Below are 23,371 nucleotides of genomic sequence, written 5' to 3'. Positions count from 1 at the left end.
TTTTTTTTTTTTTTTTTTTTTTTGAGACGGAATTTCACTCATGTTACCCAGGCTGGAGTGCAATGGCGCGATCTCAGCTCACCGCAACCTCCGCCTCCTGGGTTCAGACAATTCTCCTGCTTCAGCCTCCTGAGTAGCTGGGATTACAGGCACGCACCACCATGCCCAGCTAATGTTTTTGTATTTTTAGTAGAGACGGGGTTTCACCATGTTGACCAGGATGGTCTCGATCTCTTGACCTCGTGATCCACCCGCCTCGGCCTCCCAAGAGAGATTTTTCTATGTTCTAGAACAAGTCCTTTATCAGACATATCATTTGCAAATATTTTTTATAGTCTGTGGCATGTATTTTCATTTTCTTGATAATGTGTTTTGAATTTCAAAATCATTTATTTATTTTATTTTACAGATAAGAACTCTACAGGTAATTTATTTGCTATTGTGAAAGTGCAAATTGTCCCAGAATTTTGCTTCCATGTCAAATTCCTCTGCTAATTTTTTCTATACATTTAGTGAATTTTAGAAAAAGAACATGCATCTGCTTTCTGTTTAAGAAGGGGGTATACATAAAGAAAGTTTCTCCTATTCCTGATTTTAAGTTAAAACATTTATGCTCTGTTTTGTGAATTTCAGAACAATATTTAAGATTCTTCTGACAGTTGAGAAAATATGTTCATTCTTTGGTTTATTGACTTGGGGAGAGAGAGGATTCCAGGGGTAGTTGAGGCTTCAGGAATAAAATAATGAATTTTCATGCAGTGTCAATTTTACTCTGATATACTATATAATTAACCTTTTAAAAAAATGTTTAGGTTCAGATTTATGTTATTTTATTGACATGAGCAAGTTTGTTACATAAGTAAATTTTGTGTCATGGGAGTTTGGCGTACAGATTATTTTATCACGCAGGTAATAAGCATAGTACCCCACAGGTAGTTTTTCAGTCCTCTCCCTCCTCCCACCATCTACCCTCAAGTAGCCCTGGTATCTATTGTTCTCTTCTTTGTGTAGTCAGTATTTAACTCATATTTATACATGAGAAAATGTAATATTTGGTTTTCTATTCCTGCATTAGTTTGCTTAGGATTATAGCATCCAGCCATAATCCATGTTCCTGTAAGGGACATGATCTCATCCTTTTTTATGTCTGCATAGTATTCCATGGTGTATATATACCACATTTTCTTGATCTAGTTTTCTGTTGATGGGCATTAACATTGATTCCATGCCTTTGCTATTGTGAATAGTGCTACAGTGAACTTAATGTATACCTGAGTCTTTATGATAGAACAGCTGATATTCCTTTGGGTATATACCCAATAATGGAATTGTGGGGTCAAATGGTACTCCTGTTTTAAGTTCTTTGGGAAATTGCTACACAAGTTTCCACAATAGCTGAACTAATTTCATTTTATCAGCAGTATGTATGTTTTCTCTTTTTTCTGCAACATGACCAGCATTTATTATTTTTTAATGATATGGTTTAGCTGAATCCACACCGAAATCTCATCTTGAATTGTACCCCCTATTATCTCCATGTGTAGAGGGAGGAACCCAGTGGGAGGTCATTGGATTATGGAGGTAGTTTCCTTCATACCGTTCTCATGACAGTGGGTGAGTTCTTACAAGATCTGATGGTTTTATAAGGGGCTGTCCCTGCTTTGCTTCCTTCACACACTCTCCCACTTGCTGCCATGTAAAACATGCCTACCTCCCTTTCCACCATAATTGTAAGCTTCCTGAAGACTCCCCAGCCATGCCAAACTGTGAGTCAATTAAACCTCTTTCAGTTATCAATTACCCAGTCTTGGGTATTTCTTTATAGCAGTGTGAAAACAAACTAATAAAGGAAATTGGTACCATGGAGAGTGAGGCACTACTGTAAAGATATTTGAAAATATGGAAGTGACTTTGGAACTGGGTAAGAGGCAGAGATGGGAACAGTTTGGAGGGTTCAGAAGAAGATAGGAAGATGTGGGATAGTTTACAACTCCCTAGAGACTTGTTTAATGATTTAGACCAAAATACTGATAATGATGTGGACAATGAAGTCCAGGCTGAGTGGTCTCAGACGGAGAGGAGAAACTTATTTGGACCTGTAGCAAAGGTCACTTTTGCTATGTTTTAGCAAAGAGACTGGTGGCCTTTTGCCCCTGCCCTAGAGATCTGTGGAACTTTGAACTTGAGACAGGTGATTTAGAGTCTCTAGCAGAATAAATTTCTAAGCAACAAAGCATTCAAGATGTGATATGGATTATTCTGAAAGCATTCAATGTTATGCATTCAAAAAGAGATGGTCTGAAATTGGAACTTATGTTTAAAAGGGAAGTAGAGCATAGAAGTTTGGAAATCTTGCAGCCGAATGATGTGATAGAAAAGAAAAACCTATTTTCTTGGGGGAGGAATTCAAGCTTGCTGTAGAAATTTGCATAAATAATGAGGAGCCAAATGTTAATCACCAAAAAATGGAGAAAATGTCTCTGGGGTCTGTCAGAGATCTTTATGGCAGCTGCTGCCATCACAAACCTGAGGCTTAGGAGAGAAAAATGGTTTCATGGGCTAGGCTCTGTGCAGCCTCAAAACTTGGTGCCCTGCATCCCAGTCATAGCTAAAAGGGGTCAACATATAGCTCAGACCATTGCTTCAGACAGTGCAAACTCAAATCCTTGGCAGCTTCGATGTGGAGTCGGGATTTGAGGTTCACAGAAGTCAAAAATTGAGGTTTGGGAACCTTCACTTATATTTTAGAGGATGTATGGAAATGCCTAATGTCCAGGCAGAAGTTTGCTGCAGGAGCAGAGCCTTCATGAAGAATCTCTACTAGGGCAGTGCAGAAGGGATATGTGAGCTCAGAATCACCACACAGAGTCCCCACTGGGGCACTGCCTAGTAGATCTGTGAGAAGAGGGCCACCCTCCTCCAGATCCCAGAATGATAGAGTCACTGACAGCTTGCACCATGCACCTAGAAAAGCCACAAACACTCAACGCCAGCCCATGAAAGCAGCCAGGAGTTGATCTGAATCTTGCAGAGTCACATGCGTGGAGGTGCTCAAGATGGTGAGAGACTACCTCTTGCATCAGTGTGACCTGGTTGTGAGACGTGGAGTCAAAAGAGATTATTTTGGAGCTTTAAGGTATAATGAATGCCCCACTGGATTTCAAGCTTGCATGGGGCCTGTAGCCCCTTTGTTTTGGCCGATTTCTCCTATTTGGATGGGTGTGTTTACCCAATGCCTGTGTTATCATTGTATATCCCCCATTATTTCTTGGAAGTAACTAACCTGCTTTTGATTTTACAGGTTTCTTGGTGGAAGGGACTTGCCTGAATTTGGGCTTCTGAGTTAATGCTGGCATGAGTTAAAACTTTGCAGGACTATTGGGAAGGCATGGTTGTGTTTTGAAACGTGAGGACATGAGATTTGGGAGGAAGCAAGGGTGGAATGATATCGTTTGGCTCTGTGTCTTCAGCCAAATCTTATCTTGAATTGTAATACCCATAATCCCCACATGTTGAGGGAGGGAGCTGGTGGGAGGTTTTTGGATCCTGGAGTTTTCTCCATGCTGTTCTTATAATAGTGAATGAGTTCTCATGAGATCTGATGGTTTTATAAGGGGCTCTTCCCCTTTTGCTTTTTTTTACACACACTTTTGCTTGCTGCCATTCCATCTAAGACATGCCTGCTTCCCCTCTGTCATGATTGTAAGCTTACTGAGGCCTCCCCAGCATGTGAAACTGTGAGTCATTTAAACCTCTTTCCTTTATAAATTACCTAGTCTTGAGTAGTATCTTTATAGCTCTGTGAAAATGGACTAATATTAAATACATTGACTTTTTGATAATAGACATTCCGACTGGTGTGAGATGGTATATCTTTGTGGTTTCAATCTGCATTGAAAATGATTCTTTAATGTTTTGTGATGTTGAACAGTTTTTCATATGCTTTTTGGCTGTGTGTATGTCTTCTTTTGAAAAGTGTCTATTCATGTCCTTTGCCTGCTTCCACTCCGACCTTGGCCTTTTTCTTTTTTTGAGATGGAGTCTTGCTCTGTCATCCAGGCTGGAGAGCAGTAATGTGATCGTGGCTCACTGCAGCCTATACCTCCCAGGTTCAAGTGATTCTCCTACCTCAGCCTCCCCAGTAGCTGGGATTATAGACACATGCCACCATGCCCAGCTAATTTTGTATTTTTAGTAGAAATGAGGTCTCACCATGTTGGCCAAGCTGGTCTTGAACTCCTGACCTCCAGTGATATGCCTGCCTCAGCCTCCCAAAGTGCTGGGCTTACAGTTATGCCTGGCCCCTATTTGTCAACTTTTTAATGTGGTTGTTTTTTGCCTATTGAATTGTTTAAGTTGCTTATAGATTCTGGATGTTATACCTTTGTTGGATGCATAGTTTGTGAATATTTTCTCCCATTCTGTAGGTTGTCTGTTTACTCTGTCGATAGTTTCTTTTGCTGTACAGGAGTTCTTTAGTTTAATTAGATCACACTTGTCAATTTTTATTTTTGTTGCAATTGCTTTTGCCATTTTCATCATCAAATCTTTCCCAAAGCCTATGTCAAGAAGGACATTTCCAAGGTTATCTTCCAGGGTTTTTATATTTTCAGGTTTTATATCTTAGACTCTAATCTATCTTGAGTTGATCTTTGTATATGCTGTTAGATAGGGGTCCAGCTTCAGTCTTCTGCATATGGCTAGACAATTATCCCAACACCATTTATTGAATAGGGAGTTGTTTCCTCATCACTTCTTTTTGTCAGCTTTTCCTATACATGAACATGGAATGTTTTTCCATTTGTTTGTGTCATCTCTGATTTCTTTGAGCACTATTTTTTGTTTTGAGATGGAGTCTCACTCTGCTGCCCAGGCTGGAGTTAAATGGTGTGATCTCTGCTCACTGCAACCTCCACCTCTCTGGTTCAAGCAATTCCCCTGCCTCAGCCTCCCAAGAAGCTGGAATTACAGGTGCACCCCACACACCCAGCTAATATTTTTTGTATTTTTAGTAGAAACGGGATTTCACCATGTTGGCCAGACTGGTATTGAACACCTCACCTCAGGCAATCTGCCTGCCTCAGCCTCCCAAAGTGCTGGGATTACGGGCAGGAGCTACCACGCCTAGCCTGAGCATTGCTTTATAATTCTTGTTGTAGAGATCTTTCACTTCCCTGTTTAGCTGTATTCCAAGGTGTTTTATTATTTTTTGCTATTATGAATGGAATTACATTGTTGATTTGGTTCTCAGATTGAATGTTGTTCCTGCATAGAACTGCTACTGAATTCTGTACCTTGATTTTTATATCCTGCAACCTTGCTGAAGTTCTTTATCCAATCTCAGAGCTTTGGGGCAGAGTTTATGGGGTTTTCTAGATAGAGAATCATATTTTCTGCAAACAGAGATGGTCTGATTTCCTTTCTTTCTATTTGGAGGCCTTTTATTTCTTTCTCTTACCTGATTGCTCTGGCTAGGACTTTCAGTACTATGTTAAATAGAAGTGATGAGGCTGGGTGCAGTGGCTTCCACCTGCCGTTCAGCACTTTGGGAGGCCATGGTGGACAGATCATTTGAGGTGGTCAGGAGTTTGAGACTAGCCTGGATAACATAGTAAAACCTTGTTTCAACTAAAAATACAAAAATTAGCCAGGCGTGGTGGCACATGCCTGTAACCCCAGTTACTCAGGAGGCTGAGGCAGGAGAATCACTTGAACGTGGGAGTTGGAGGCTACAGTGATTGAGACTGTGTCACTGCATTCCAGCCTGGGTGACAGAGTGAGATTTTGTTCCCAACCCCCCAAAAGGAGTGGTGAGAGTGGGCATCCTTGTTTTATTACTGTTCTGAAGGAGAATGCTTCCAGCTTTTGCTTATTCAGTGTGATGTTGGCTGTGGGTTTGCTATAGATGGGCTTTAATTTTTTTGAAATCAAATAATTCTTTGAATCTGATGAGAACAAAGATACAATATACTAGAATCTCTGGGACGAAGCTAAATGAGTGTGAACAGGGAAGTTTATAGTGCTAAACACACACATCAAAAAGATAGAAATATCTAAAATTAACAACATTCCTAGAGGAACTAGATAACAGGAGAAAAACCAACCCTAAGGCTAACAGAAGACAAGAAATAATCAAAAATCGGAGTTGAACTAAAGGAAAATGTGATACACAAAACCAAGGTCAACAAATCCAGGAGTTGGTTTTTTGAAAAAATAAATAAGATGGATGGATCGCTAGCTAGACTAATAAAGAAAAAAGAGGGAGAAGAACCACATAAATACAATCAGAAATGACAAAGGGGACATTATCACTGGCCCCACAGAAATAGAAGAAAGCTCTTTAGAGAATACTATGAACACCTCTATGCACACAAAGTAGAACACCTAGAAGAATGAATAAATTCCTGGAAACACACAACTTTCCAAGACTGCATCAGGGAGAATTGAATCCCTGAACAAACCAATAAAGGGCCCCAGAATTGAATCAGTAATAAAAAGCCTACCAATAAGAAAAAGGTGAATTCACTGATAGCTTCACAGCCAAATTATATTAGATGTATAAAGAAGAGCTGGTACCATTCTTATTGAAACTATTCCAAAAAAATTAAGGGAAGAACTTCTCCCTAACTCATTCTATGAGACCAGCATCATCGTGACACCAAAATTTGGCAAAGACACAAAAGAAAAGAAAAGTTCAGGCCAATATCGCTGATGAATGAAGATGGAGTATTCTTCAAGGAAATACTAGCAAACTGAATCCAGAAGCACTTGCAAAAGGTAATCTAGCACAATCAAGTGGTTTTTATCCCAGGGATGTAAGATTAGTTTAACAAACATAAATCAATAAATGTGATTTACCTTATAAACAAAAACAAAAGCACATGATAACCTCTATAGATACAGAAAAGACTTTAGATAAAATTCAACATCTCTTCATGTTAAAAATCCTCAACAAACTAGGCATTGAAGCAACTTTCCTCAAAATCGTTAAGAACCATCTTTGACAAATTATTTTATTTTGATGAAGTCCAATTTATGTCCAGTTTATTTTTGCTGTAGGAATAGAAAACCATGCAGCTTTAGGGTAAAACTGGGTAGAACCCAAAAATGTTAAAAATTGACTTCTTTCCCCATTTTAAATACATTTTACCTATTCAAATTAAATTGTTCAATAAAAATTACTGGCTTTGTTGGAAACACAGTTTCATTTATATTTAAGAAACAACTTTGGGTACAGTACATCTTCTGAATAAAATGTTTCTTTCCCCATATATATCTTTCCTGACAATAATTTCTGTGTATAGTCCCTCTGCACACTATCACTTTCTTTATAAGTCTCACAAGTTGGTCAATATCACCACACATCCCTCTGCCTCCAAATTTACTGTTTTCTTTGGTGTCCACTCCTATGTTTGATACAGAAGGAACAATATCTCATCTATTTTATTTCTATCCAGAACATTGTGTACATCTTGCATTTATTACCAAGTGGCATCAACTTCTCTGAGGGTTATGTGACTTGGGATTACTTTATATCAACATTTTCTCATACTTTACAGGGGGTAAAATAGTTTTTCCTTATAAAGCCACTTCAGTTACAAAATTATTAATACATTATTGTCTACCTACCATGTGTAAGCCCTGTAATACATGCTTTATATAAAACTTTTCATTTATTTTAGTTAATTGTTAAATAGATGTTATTATCTCTATCTTACAAACGAAGAACCTAAGGCTTGGAAATGTTAAGTAATTTAATAGCTCCTAAACCATGGGTGAGATATTTTGCTAACCCTAAAACCTATAGTCTTAAATGTGATTTGTTCTTAATATCCATCAGTTGGCCACAGAATTGTATATTTATATCTTAATTTATTTGTAGCCTTTGAAGAAAAAAATGCTTATCCCATAATAGTTTTATTTGAATATCTTGTTTACTTGATATACCAGTTTTTCTTTTGAATCCAAAAATTCTGTGATCTTCTCTCAAAAAATATGGAAAGCATTTTCCATAGTGTTAAAAATATATATATTAAAGTGTTTTGGATTACCATTATACAGTAAGTGCATAGTATTATAAAGTAATTAAATGATTTAATCTTGAAATGATAGTTTGTGAAATTCTTTAGCATTTTATGAATTTGTTGCAATGAGGGTAGAAAAAAATAGATGCTGACAGCATTAACAGTCTAATTTTTAGAATCCCTACTCTATTAACATTGACGGCTTCATCAATCTTTGAGCATCCTTGGCATTTATTGTTTTCAGTGATGGGTGGTATTTATAATTGTCTTAACAAGCAATTCTAGCCAAACCTGCTTTCATGTCATAAGTACAGGGAGTTATTCATGTCAAAAATAATGTAAGAAGTGAAGCATAATTTCAAATATATAAATTAACATTTCTTTGTGATATATAGCTCATCATGTTGTTTTTAATATAAAATAAAGAAACTGTGACACAGATACTGAAAAATGACTAAGAAATGCCCGTCCTTTAAAAATCACTTATAGGAAGAAGTTAGGTCTTACCTTTTTAATCCAAAGAGTTTTTCTCAAATAAGACTCTTTAAATTCTTTTCTTTTCTTTATTGAATGTAATGATCCATTGTGTCTTTGCCATGTCTTCCTGTGGCCATCTGCCCTAGTGAGTTACAGATAAGAACTCACTTTGTGGAAGTCTGTCTCAATTCAAATAATGGTTTAAAACTTCTGCAGTGATCTATGGACCTTGCTTCAGGAAAACAGGGCAAAGTGACAGAGATAATTTTGACAAAATCCAAGCAAAACATATTATAGTTCTAAGTCCTTTCAGCCCCGATAGAGACAAATCAGCTCTGGCTGAAAATTGGTATTTTTTTTACTTAATATTTTGACTTTTTTCTTTGTAAGCTAGTTCTAAACACATGTTCTTTACCTGTAAGTTACTTGTTAAATTACTTGATGGCAAAAACAATTTTAAAAATCTACAAATCTCCTCAGTAGGGCTGACCATCAAAGTTTTGGGAAACTGGACTAAATAAATAAATAAAAAAAAAAAAACCAGAAAAAAACTTCTCTGGCTTTGTAGTCTGCTTCTCTTAAATCCTGGTGGGTGTTTACTCTAAATCCCTAGTCTGATAACATTCTTTGCTGTATAAAGGGCAGTGCTTCATATTAAGTCAGCTAGCTAGCATAAATAACCCACCTAATTTAATTGAATAAAAAACTTTGGCCTAATGAATACAAAACTATGCAATAGAATATATCTTGACTAATACAGTTGTCTTATTAAGGTACAACCTTGATCATAATTCTTCCCATTCCCACACTCACTAAGGTAGTCATTAGTGATATTCCCCTAAAAATTTCCATTTGTCTGCCACCGCAGGTAGGATTGCTCTTCTTGACCTCTTGTTGCTGGTTGGGAGCCTCTAATTATTTCTGGCCAATGAGATGAGAGTAGGAATAACATGTATCCTTTCTGGGCTGAAGTTTTACTTGACAGTGGAAAACTTGGAAGAGCTGGTTTCCTCAACTTGATTGTTTGATATGACTGCTTCTTAGACTGAGACCCTGGGTGATTGCAGTTAACCAAATCCTCCCTGCCAAACCATAATGAACATATAGCATGCACATAAAATAAGCCTTTATTTTTGTAAACTAAGTGTGGGACCTGTCTGTAACTGCAGCATAACCAAACCTATTCTAACTGGTACATTTTCTGACACTCTTCCATTTAGTGAGACACATTCAGTATAGGATAAAGTATGAACTATCTGGCATTCAAAACTCTCTTAAATTTGAATTCATTCTGCTCTTTCTTTTCTTAGGTTGATTAATGTATTTTGTTTTCCAGTAGAACTATATTCCATGTCCTGTCTTTCAGTTTCTAAGACTGAGCCTTCCCTGAGAATGTCACTGCTTTTCACTTGTGAATGAATGTTCTTTTTTTGAATTCCCATCAGTGCCTTGTTATTGTGTCATTATTTATGACTTTTAATTCTACATTTTAATTACTTATCTGTAAACCTGCTATTCTCTTTCCAAACAACTAATAAGTGAATTTGAGGGCAGGACCTATGCCTTATTTATATCCATATCCTTATAGAAATTAGCTCTGTTTTTAGCTCGCAGGAAGTGTTCCATAAATATTTATTGTATTGCATTGTCTTCTGGTTAAAAATATAACAGTTAAAGCAGTAGGTTTTTATTTTATTTTTTTGGATTCTGTCTTTTTCAATTAAAAGTGACTCACAATAATTTTAAACTGATGGAAAAAAGTAGAATAACTCTATAAATTAATTGTTCTAGCTTTCTATTCTCTTATCTACCTATTATCTATTACCTATCTATCCAACCATCTATCTATTATCTCTCTCTCTCTCCTATTTATTATTATTATTATCTCAATCACCTATTTGCAACTTTATGAAAGTAGTATATTTTCATGGTCAAACAGGTACGTTTGACCTTATAAAGTAATAATCCACTTCTACATTTTGACCCATTACCACTTGTACACTGAAGAAATAAATACTTTAAAGCACTTCTGTTTTGAGTTCTTCTGGAGTTTTTTCTGCCATGTTTTAAAACAATATGCATATGTAGTCATTAATTGATATATTAACCTTAGGCATTCACTATTGACTTTCTAATGTGGATTTATCTATTGCAATAATCTGAGACACACCCCCTTCATTCCCATTTACATATACCAATATTTTTAGTATTTTCATTAGTTATTTTTTTATTTTAATATCTTTAAAATTCTGTTTCTTGTTTAATCACTTATTGATAATATATCTTCACTGCCCCCTTGGTAGATGAGGATATGAAAAGCCCATATTTCATCTCTTCTTCCCACTCACACTGACACACTTATCTTCACCTTTACTTTTAAATTTTCAACTTTTACATTCTGCTTTGTAAGCTTAATTAAGTCTTCTGTGCTTTGTCCAGAGGGTCACTCTAAAAGTTTAAAATCAATAAAGTGCATTTATTTTATTGACTAAATAAAACTATTCACTACAGAGCCTGAGTACTGTGACTTAATTTACTTCTTGTTTGGCCATTTAGTTTTTTTCCTCCTGTTTTCAATTGCCTTAAAAAAATGAGTCTAGCATTGTCTGATGTCATAACAATATTACATTTTGCCAACATCTCAGTAAAACTCTCTAACCTAGGACTCCCCTCTTGGTGGGAGGTCCTGGTTCTGATGCTGTTCCATTCCAGACTATATTCCTACTTCCTTTTAGGCCTGCCTTCTCTTTATTGCTGGCCTGGGTCGGATTCTGAATCTCATTTTCTCTTTCTTGGCTTACCCCTTTACTCTCCTGGAGGATATATTTAAGCAACTTCCTAATAAAGAATTTCTGAGAGGAAAATTTTCTATACCCCTTCATATCTGAAAACATTTTTATTCTGAGTTCACTTTCCTATATTGAATGGAATAAAATCTTAGTGCTCTTGATTTAAATTTTTTTTTTTTTTTTTTTTTTGAGACGGTGTCTCACCCTGTTGCCCATACTAGAGTGCAGTGGCATGATCTCAGCTCACTGCAGCCTGCACCTTCTGGATTTAAGTGATTCTTATGCCTCAGCATCTTGAGTAGTTGGGATTATAGGCATGAACCACCATGGCTGGCTAATTCTTGTGTTGTTAGTAGAGATGGAGTTTTGCCACGTTGCCTAGGCTGGTCTTGAACTCCTGACCTCAAGTGGTCTGCCCTCCTCTGCCTCCCAAAGTGCTGGGATTACAGGTGTAAGCTACCGTGCCCGGCTGATTTAAACTTTTTGTCTTTTGTACTTTTGCTTATATTGGTCTTTTCATCCTTCATTTGAGATTTCTTGACTTTACATATACATGCTTCTGTAGCATATTTTTTACTCAGCAAGCACTTTATTCTTTTAAACTAAATTAATTTTTAATTAACTTTTTTCTTCTTTCTCATTGCTTTTTTTCATACAGCAATGTCATAACTTCCTTATTTTATAGTAGCTTTTGAAATTTATGTGTGTGGAGGATACTCTCTTCTGCCACCCAGATTCCTCTTCCAATAGGGAGTCACTCATTCCTCCACACCCTGCTGCTCGGTGTTGCTTATTGAGTCCTTCCTTGGGAATTATACGAACCTCCTCCATGGGTAGTCTGAATCCAATAACTGATCAATGTGGGTGGGAGTGGGGTTGGGTTTGGTATAGAGCTGGCTTCTTGCTTCAATTCTGGAAATATCTGAAGGACCATTCAAATCACTGAGCACCTCTAGGGTTACCCGAAGTGTCTGTTGCAATTGTATTACTTGTCAACTTCTTTTTCTGCTCAATCCTGCTTCTCCCACTTGTTCACTTCCATCATTTGGGACCAGGCAAATTTCTCTCAAGTCTATTTCTCTTGGAGACTGGCCTAAGACATTATATGAAGATATTTAAAGTTTTTTAAAAGAATTTTCTTTGTGTCTTGGGGTAAACAGCAGGCTATTTTTCACTTGTATGTTTAAGAGGTGTAGGAGGCTAGGTAAAGAGGGAGTCAACTCCGCTTTTTAGTCTTTTTTTCCTCCTGTGCTCTCGATTTTTATGTCTACTTCTTCTGCAGGGTTTTGCTCTGTAGGGTAGGGTGCCCCTTCGGTCTTCACTGACATCGTCTCTGCAGACCTTCAGCACCTTGGCTTGTGCCACTCTGTTTTGTCAGTCAATATGCTTAACCTGCTTTCTGTGTGCCAGAAGTACATTAGCTTATCTCTTTTGTTGGTACTCCCCTCATTCTTTCAGTTGTAGTGCTGAGTTGGATCTTTTTATTCCTTTAGTGTTAGTGTGGTCCTAAGAGAAACACTGTTGTGTACTCTTTCTTAAACCTAAAGTCATTTCTTGACTTTTGTTTGACTTTAAGTCGGAAAATTACATAACTGAATTGACTTTCAGTGAATGGAATTTTAATTCTCTAAGATGTTATAAAGATTCTAGACTTTCCCAAATTCCATGGTGGTTATTTGGGAAAACTACCAGATGTAAACAAATGTGTTTAATATCAATTTCCTGGGATACTTAAGACTAGGTGCAGTTATAGTCATTTAACTCTGTTTCTCATAATTATGTAGTCAAACAATGACTGAACGTCTCCACTGTGTCAGTCCCCTGAATGTAGTCCCACGGATAGGTTAAAAAACAGCAACAACAAACAAAACACAGTGATTGGACTTAGTCTAGTGGAGTTGGCAAAAATAAAAGAGATAATTTTACTGCAAAATAGAAAATGCCAACTAATAGTATCAGTAAGCTTGTATAGAGCTAAATGTGTCAAGTGCTTACTATTTGCTGGGTCTTCAACAAATGCTTTATATTTATTAACTAATTAATATTCACAACAAACTTTTGATATAGGCTTTATTCTCTTCTCCATTTTGCAAATGAGGCCACTGAGGCATTTGCCTGTGGACTGACAGCTGCTAAGTGATAAAGCCAGGAATCAAATCCAGAAAGTCTGGCCCAGATACGGAGCTCTTTGCCACTGGCTGCTCTGTTTCTCGAGAGGATGATGGGATAAACAGAGCACAGAAGTCAAACCCCTGATACAGTTGGAGGTGATGCTCTGAACACTTTCTTTGGTTTTGTTTTGTTTCTATAGGAGGAGGGAATTCACAGCATTTTTGATCTTTTATTGATAGTCTTTTGGGAAAACCATTCCCAGCATGGGCCAAAGTCCTTAAGCTATGACTGTTTAAGAAAATATTTGATATTCACCTAAAGTCGATGTGGCTATATATGAAAACAAATTCAAAAGAACTTTATTGAATTCCAAATAATTTTGATAATTACAGATTAAATAATTTCACAAAAATATTTAGATATTTTGTTAGTTTTTTTCCTTTGAAACTTGCCCTTTTAAGCATTTAAGGATAAACTATTACCCCTACCAGTTTGGCAAAAATGAAATAGAAAATGCCAAGTCTTGGTAAAGATGTGGAAATGTGGAAATTCACATATTCTGTTGGACATTGGAACTACTTTTGATAATCATCTGGCATTTTCTCATTATTAGAGTATGTTCATTTCCTACAACCAAGGAATTCTACACACAGGCATGCACTTTGGGGAAGCTCTTACATATAACCTCAGAAGAAATGTAAAAGAATATTCATGGAAAGAAGCACTGCCTGCTATAGCAAAACCCTCAAAACAAATGCCCATTAGATGAAGAATGAGTAAGTCAACCATGGCACGTTCATAAAATAGGTTAAGGAGTAGAAGTGCAAGTATTCATATTCATTTTACTGTATGCAGTACTTTGTGTATGTGTTATATTTCATAACATAATTTTTAAAATAAATAATAACATTTTAATGGCTTTAAAAGAACAATGGCCAAGATTTATGTAAGAAATTAATGTAACCTTAATTAATGTAACATGACTTAAAGTAATAACACCAGAATTCCTAAATTACTTCAGACATTAAGTGCAAACAGGCTTTACTCTAATGACTTAAAGATTTCAGAACTTACTAACCTGGTTAAAGTTTTTCATTTCTAAAAATGCAACTTAATAAGGCCATGTGGGTATCTGTGAGATTAACAACTCACTTTTATTTGTTTTATTCTTCAGAAAGGATGTTTAAAAAACAAATAGGAGTTAGCCAGGCAAAGGAAAGTGAGAAGTCCTTTTTAGAAGACAAAGGCAGCATGAAGAGAGTAAAAATCCTGGTCCTTTTATTGAATACTCTTTCTGTGGCTGTTTTGGCCTAAGATGGCACAGCTGTAGTGAATCTGCTAAATCCTTTGACATTCTAAATCATGATAAGTGTCAAATGTATTTTTAACACATGCTGTTCATTCATTAATTCACTCATTCACTTAAAAAACATTTATGGAGTACCTACCATACGCTAGTCCTTGTGCTGGGGGAAATGCTAGTGAACAAGACATATATAGTCCCTGCCCTCATGGAACTTACTGTTTAGAAGAGGACAAAGAAGTAGCCAGAAAAAAATGGCCTTTCCCTTAAAGCAACTTTTGTACTGACTACATATCCAGAACTAAAAATTGACTCAGAGGTACTAACTCAATGAGTTAATAGCTATCTATAATGATCTATACAGAGATCACTTATGATGGGAATAGGATGCACTATATAGAAGTCGTTTGGTCTGAAGGATGTTCTAGGTGGAAGGAATCCTTTAAACAGTTCAGTTGTTAGGGTCTTTTATGTGTGAGGCACTGTAAAGAATAGGGGAGTGAACCAGGCATAGACCCTACACTCAGTAGGGTGACAGTGGTAAAATTCTGCCCACCTCCCATCATTTCTTCTTCCCAGCTTCTCCCAGTGAAGCTCACTGACCTTTCTTTGGGATACTCAGCTAGGACCTAGTTTCGGACCCATTTTGGTGGGAGGGAGTTCTTCTTTCCTCTGATATCATGTTCTTTTGTGTTTGTGTTTGTTTTAGTTTTTCCTTTTGAGACTGAGTTCGCTCTTGTTGTCCAGGCTGGAGTGAAATGGCATGATCTCGGCCCCCTGCAACCTCTGCCTCCTGGGTTCAAGTGATTCTACTGCCTCAGCCTTCCACGTATCTGGAATTACAGGCATGCACCAGCATACCCATACAAAAAGTACAAAAGTATATGATTTTGTACCTTTAGTAGAGTTTCACTATGTTGGCCAGGCTGGTCTTGACCTCCTGACGTTGGGTAATCCACCTGCCTTGGCCTCCCAAACTGCTGGGATTCTAGGCATGAGCTACTGCACCTGGCCAGGTATCATGATCTTTTTTGATGTTTGCTATTAAGGAACTATTTCCAACTCAGTATGAAGTGATATTTGCCCTCTTCTTTGCATTGCTCACTATTTTTAAAAAGAATTGGACTCACACCATTAATGTAAACCAGTGTCTCTGGTTCTTTACTCTAACCTTCACACTTCTCCCTGTTACATATGACAATCCTTATGTTACAGATGAGGAAAGGAGACTACAATTTGAAAAGTTTTCCCAACGATATATCAGACCAAGAGGGGTAGAGGAAGAATTTGACCATAAATCCAATTTTCCTAAAAGGCTACCTTGCCTCTCTTACAAAAATTCATCATTTTGTTTGTTTTAAGGAGATTGGCTGGATTTCTTTTTCTTTTCCTTTTTTTTTTTTTTTTTTTTTTTTTTGAGACAGTTTCACTCTGTCACCCAGGCTGGAGTGCAGTGGCACAATCTCGGCGCACCGCAACCTCCACCTCCTGGGTTCAAGTGATTCTCCTGCCTCAGCCTCCCAAGTAGCTGAGACTACACATACGTACCACCATGCCCAGCTAATTTTATTTTATTTATTATTTTTAGTAGAGACGGGGTTTTACCATGTTAGCCAGGATGGTCTTGATCTCCTGACCTTGTGATCCACCGGCATCAGCTTCCCAAAGAGCTGGGATTGCATCTGTTGTTTTTATCCATTGGTATTTTTGCTCTCCTTTCTTCTGATTTCTGAGTGTCCATTATCATAATTCAAAGCTGACTTGTCCATAAGTGATAATACAGGCCTCCAGTATCTAGTCCAATTTTATTTCTGTTTCCTGTGCTGCTGATGGATTTAAAGTTCTCCTTTGAGTTTCAGCAGTGGAAGCATCCATCAGAGTGAAGATTTACTTCATACTGACTTTGTAAAATTCCTATGAACTAGTAAAACCAAGTTTTACCTTATTTTCACCTGGTAAAATTCTAGACATATAAATATATGAATCCATGCAAGAAAAGAGATGATCAAGAAGGTTTTGTAGATAGGTCATACTAACCCCAAAGTGAAAGGAGCAAAAAGATGCAAGGGAGCCTGACATTCTGCCAGAGTAAAGCTTATGGCCTTGACACATACTATAGGCTTTCATTTCAGTGTTGCATAATAAGCAATTACTGAAAGTAGCCATACATTAATTAGTAGTATTCATTTCTTCATTTAGTTATACATTTTACAAACTTTTTTTGAGTGCCAACCAAATATCCAGTATTATTGTAGGCACGGGAGATATAGAAGTAATCTCCAAGTTTGAGATTCATAACTTTAAGGTATTAACTGGGTAATGGTGAAAGACAGATAGTAAATAAATGGACAGATAAATAACATAATTCTTGGTAGTTATAAAAGCAATGAAGAAAATAAAACAGGTAATAGATTATGATTATTTGGGGGAGGGTTATGTTAGCTGACATCTGTCATGGCCCCTAATGACCTATCTCAAGATCTATATTTAAGGACTCAAGACCTTATGAGCTCTCCTAGTAACTTCTCATCAATTGCTTCTTATCAACTGAAATTGGAAAACATGATAGGATGCTACTTTCATGATCAGATTTTAAGAAATTTGTAACTTCTGTCTTGGTAGCAGTCTCTCTATTGCTTTGATGAATGAGCTGCCATGTTGGAGAGCTCAATATGACAAGAAAAGATGAGAACTGTGCATCCAATAGCCAGTGAGGAACTCAGGCCCTCAGTCCAACAACCCTCAAGAAACAAATTCAGCCAGCAACTTGAGTGAGCATGGAAGCAGTTTCTGAGTTGAGCTTTCAGAAGAAACCCAGACATGACCAAGCTGATCTTAGAGAAAACCTGAAACAGAGGTCTCAGTTAAGCCTACTGGGATTCTTGACCCACAAAAGCTGAGATATAAATATGTGTTGTTTTAAGTTGTGAAGTCTGTCATAATATTGTTATGAAGCAGTCACATCGTGACACATTTTATATGTGTGTGTGTGTGTGTGTGTGTGTGTGTATGTGTGTGCGCTTAAAATTTATAGGAATCTTTTAAGTTGATTTTGACAGTGGAAACTTTGTCATCTGATTTACTGTTATATAACTGTGTTTTTATCCTCTTTGTGACAAACATTGAACTTTACCTTCTAATATGGTTTGGATTTGAGTCCCCACCAAAATCTCATGTTGAATTGTAATCCGACAGTCTTGGAGGTGGGGGCTGGTGATTGGATCATGGGGACAGGTTTCTCATGAATGGTTTAGCACCATCCTCTTGGTACTGTCCTTTCAATAATGAGTGGGTTCTTATGAGATCTGATGTTTAAATTGTGTGGCACCTCCCATGCATGCTGTCTCTTGCTCCTGCCATGTAAGATGCCTACCCCCACTTTGCCTTCTGCCATGAGTAAAAGCTCCTCAAAGCCTTCCCAGAAGTAAATGCTGCCATGCTTCCTGTAAAGCTTATAGAACAATGAGCCAATAAATCCTCTTTTCTTATGAATTATCCAGTTTGGGGTATTTTTTTTTTTTGAGGTGGAGTATCACCCTGTCACCCTGGCTGGAGTGCAGTGGCGCGATCTCAGCTCACTGCAACCTCTGCCTCCAGGGTTCAAGTTATTCTCCTGTCTCAGCCTCCTGAGTAGCTGAGATTACAGGTGTGCACCACCACAGCCAGCTAATTTTTGTATTTTTAGTAGAGTCAGGGTTTCACCATGTTGATCAGGCTGGTCTCAAACTCCTCTCCTCATAATCTGCCTGTCCTCAGCCTCCCAAAGTACTGGGATTACAGGTGTGAGCCACCATGCCCAGCCTCAGATATTTCTTTATAGCAATGCAAGATTGGACTAATACTTCTTCTGAAATGTCACTGGATTATTTGAATCCTTTATTTCAATATCAGTTATCTAATTCGTTTTTGCCAGATTATGTGAGTTGCTAAAAAAATCAGCTTTAATGAGGTCTTTTTCACTTTCCACAATTGTCAGCTTCTCTTTAAGATTTATAGGCTTATTCATGGAATATTATAATTAATAATATTTAAATGTGCTAAGTGGTAAAACCTTGTCAAATACCATCGTTCCTTGAGGCATTAGGACTTATTAAGGTTCTTGCTCTAGAGAAAATTCCAGGCTTACATAAATAGCAGTAGCACTAATGTATAAAAAAATTATATTGAATCTATTCTATTAGAGCCCCATAGGTGTCTGCCTGAAAATCTGTGTGCTGTAGCCTGTGCCTGACAGCTAGTGGTTGGATTTTAGATGCTGCCATCTAAACATCTTTGGCACTATTTCCTAGAATGAGTTCAACATAACATGCTGTCCAATAGCTTCTAGAATCAGCTCTTAACAGAAAATCTTCAGTGGAATAGCTGGGACTGCATCTGTTCCAGGACTTAAGCAGAGATTCATCCTCAAGCTTGCCTGCAGGTGAACGAACAACAAAAATCATTCAGGAGGATGATAGGGACAGTGAACAAGAGCCACACAACCATACATGTCCAGAGGGAAGGGAAGGATGGAGGGACAAGCCACTCATATTGCTATCTCAGAACCCTGTGTATGATACAGGGTACCATAGTAAAAAAGGCTAATTTCAAACAGGGAAAATTTTCTAAAAACAGGTTGTAGATAAAGGGATAATATGTATAATGTATGAAATCTACCTACAGATCAGTTTTTAAAGTGGACAAAGAGAAAATGGGCAAAATATATGAACATATATATTTTATATTAAAAAACACACAGCTCAACAACATCATCATCAGAGGAATGAATAGTTAAAATATAATGTCTTGCTTACCAAAATAGCAAAGCTTGAAGGCTGGTAACAACAAATTTTAATCAGTAGGTATATGAGAAAATAGGCATCTTCTATGCTAATAGTAAGATTATAATTGATTAAATTTTCCTGCAGGGCAATGTACATTAAAATCAAAAACTTCTATGTTCTTTGATTCAACAAATCAATTTTCAGGACATTTTTCTTACCAAAATATTTATAAAAGTTGACAAAGATATTTGTTTAGTAGTAATAGTCACTACAATATTGATTTTTAGTAACAGAAAATTACCATCATTCCACACAGATAATTTCTACATTATAATATTGGTTACACAGATGAGCTTTATGGAATGTGGAGGGAGAAGAGCCAAGGCAATGAAGAAGTCTCTCTTTAAAAGAGTGTTCTTTTCTTGCTTCTGATTGTAATAATGCAGCCGCTGGTTTCTTGGTCCTGATGGGGATATGTTAGCTTGGCATTCACTTGGGATGTGGGGGCCCACTGTAAGTCTAGAGCAATGGTTCTCTATACTGGCTTCACTTTGGAGTATATGGGTAAATGAGTTGGGAGACTGGCTCTCACATCGAGGCAACGCAGCGGAAGGACAGCAGATGGCTCCCCTCTAATCTCTACCCCTCCTGCCCTATCAGGAGGCTCCTTTCTCAGGCTTGCCTCTGCCATGCCCTTTTCCTGCCTCCACATACGCGCATGCATGCACCCACCTACATACATACACACACACACGCCAGTTCATGGAAGCCTTTGGTCGATTAAGGTTTTTACATCGGTATTTGTTTTGCAGATAAAAATTTCCCCGTCCTGTGATGTTTTTCTGGAGTTGATACTGGAGGAAAGAACTGGCAGCCCATGCTTGTTCATCACCTTAACAAGCATTACAAGTAGCCTTTATATTTTAAAAATATAATTAAACATGTTAGAGTTTGAAAATATTAAAACTGCCAAGTTCAGAGCTCTTTAGGACAGAATGTTTCTAATTTCTAATATCTGGCTACATCTGAGGGGAATTCTTGAGTAGAGCAAATGAACTAAAAACAAAAACCAAACAAATAAACTTTCGAAATAGTGACCAAGTTGCTTAGCTGCTGATACAGGTGATCATTTTGGGCACTCATTTCTGTTTTTTTTTTTTCCCCCTCAGGATCTAAATCCCTATTGGCAATGGAATGATTTGTAACATTTTATTTTCATACTGTCCATTAATTTAGTCATGGAAATGATGTTTATTCATTAAAGTATTCAAGATATGTATATGAAGAATTGTAATCCCCTCACACGCTTAACTAAGTTCTGATGTTCTGTCCTAAGGTGGGTACCATTTGCTTTTCCCACACTGTTGAGCTACCCAGTTTTTGAGAGAAGTAAGTAGAATCAGGACCCATGTCTGAGAAACCATTCCATGGTCCACCTGACACAGGTTTTAAAAGAGGTCATATGACTTGGTAAGCCAACAGCAGAGATTGGCCTGATTTGAAACCCATCTTCCCACTTTTCTCTAAAAGTACAGGCTGATGTTTTGCAATCTTGCTCTTTTCGTTGTAAAGATTATACTGGATTTTAATTTTAAACAAATCTACCTCAATAAAAGTATGATTAGGAGGCCCTACCATTTGACTTTTCACCAGACCTAGTGTTTCAAGACAGGTTGAAATATATTACCATAGGACTGAAAATACTCATGTTCCATACCTGCTGAATAACTTGCTTCTGATTGTATTTCTTCTGAAAAGCTCTTCTTTAGTAAATATCAATGATGCATTATGCAAAAAACTGATCCATTATTCATCATAATCTGTCTCCTCTAAGAAGAACAAGACAGAGTCTCAGCTTGCTAAATAAGGCAATTAGCAGATGATACTCTTAAGGACTCAACAGAATTGATAACTATAGGAAACCGAAAGATTTCCCAATTGCTAAATGTATTAATAAAAGCTAAGAATTATCTTTGCTGTTATCAAAGAAGAGAAGATATTGGTAAACATTTCTTTTTTGTGTTCTAGCTAAAAGGAGGTCATGTGCGAAACAGATTTGAATTTATTTTTAAACTATTCAGTCATTATGTGGTGTTTTAGTCCATTTTCACACTGCTATAAAGAACTACCTGTGAGTGAGTAATTTATGGTGAAAAGAGGATTAATTGACTAACATTTCCACATGGCTGGGGAGGCCTCAGGAGACTTATAATCATGGCAGACAGTGAAGGGAAAGCAGGTACCTTCCTCACGAGGCAGCAGGAAAGAGAGAGAGAACGTGAGCAAGCATGAGCAGGGATGGGCCACACTCTAAAACCATCAGCTCTTGTGAGAACTCACTCACTATCAAGAGAACCGCATGGAGGAAACTGACCCCATGATCCAGTTACCTCCCTCCAGGTCCCTCTCTCAACACATAGCGATTATAATTTGAGATGAGATTTGGGCTCGGACACAGAGCCAAACCGTATCATGTGGAAAACTAAGAAAGAGATTAGAAAGGGCTCTCCTATAAGAGCCCATAATCCAGCTGGACATACAGCTTATATCACAGTGCCTCATTTTATTTCCACATTTTGCTCTGTGACTTTCACCAAATTTTATTTTAATGAACATGTTTTTCCTGAATTAGATTTGCCAGAGCTATTCTTCTACTTTTGTTATTTACTCAAAGAAAAAAAGTGTTGCAGCTTTTTCACTCTTCTTATTTGGCAAGTAGGAGGGAGTATTACAGCTCTTTTACTCACACCGCTAGTGAGCTCTGGGTTCTTGTTCCATAACCAGCAAGAATAAGGCACACAGAAACTGGAGAGTGAGTAAGGCAGATTTGGATTTATTAGGCAACAGGAAAGCTCTCAGCAAGAAGAGGGGACTCGAATGAGGGTTGTGGACTGCAGAGCTTTTGGGGGGTTTTTATGGGCCAAAAAGAGGGAGGAGTGTGCAGACTGGTCTGCAGGCCAATTTGGAGAAAGCACCACTCAGAAAGAGATACGATAGTAGAAAAAACCAATTGGAGGCAGAGGTGAAGACTTGGTCCAGGACCTTGGCCCAGGACCAATCAGGGGCTGAAGTGAAGGCTTGGCCTGCAACCAATCAGGGGCTGGAGTGATGTTTCACTTTACGTAAACAAAAATTTGGCCAGTGGCCAATCACAGAAAAATACGTATATATAAAATAGGTGAAAGTTATCAGGAGAAAGCATGTGAAATACAACAAAGGTGCACCAAGGAGAGAGAAATGTGTCCAAAAGAGGAGTGGAATTTGTTCATCTGGGTTTACAGAGTAGGTATTTACCATTCAAGGACACAGCCTCTTTTCTTTATCTGGGGCCTGCAGCTTGATTATCAGGCAGTTCTGGGTTTGGAGTTTTGTTGAGGACTCGCCCTAATTCCCTGCCTGTTAGGTTTCTTTCTTCCTTCTCTCTCACAAGCTCTTGAGTTTTAAAAATAAACTATATTATTTTAAATTTATTAATTTTAACTTTTTATTTTTCATTTCTGTTTTTCTTAGGACTTCACTTATGTACTTATTTAACTTAGTGGTGGCAGTGGTAGTGATTATGACTTCTTAAGGTTATCATCTAGCCTCTTTCTTTCCATTTTCTTTCCTTACCTTCTTCCCTCCTAATATGGTTTGGCTGTGTCCCCACCTAAATCTCACCTTGAATTGTAACTCCTACAATTCCTACATGTTGTGAGAGGACCCCAGTGGGGGTTGAATTATGGGCATAGATCTTTCCTTCACTGTTCTCATGATAGTGAATGAGTCTCATGAGATTTGATGGTTTTAAAAATAGAGTTTCCCTGCACAAGCTCTGTTATCTTGTCTGCTGCCATATGAGACTGTCTTTCACCTTCTACCATGATTTTGAGGCCTTCCCAGCCACATGGAAATGTAAGTCCA

Source organism: Sapajus apella, unplaced genomic scaffold, assembly GCF_009761245.1.
Source record: "Sapajus apella isolate SASKATOON/1434 unplaced genomic scaffold, GSC_monkey_1.0 scaffold31, whole genome shotgun sequence".
NCBI lineage: Eukaryota > Metazoa > Chordata > Mammalia > Primates > Cebidae > Sapajus > Sapajus apella.
Note: the sequence above shows the minus strand (reverse complement) of the source record.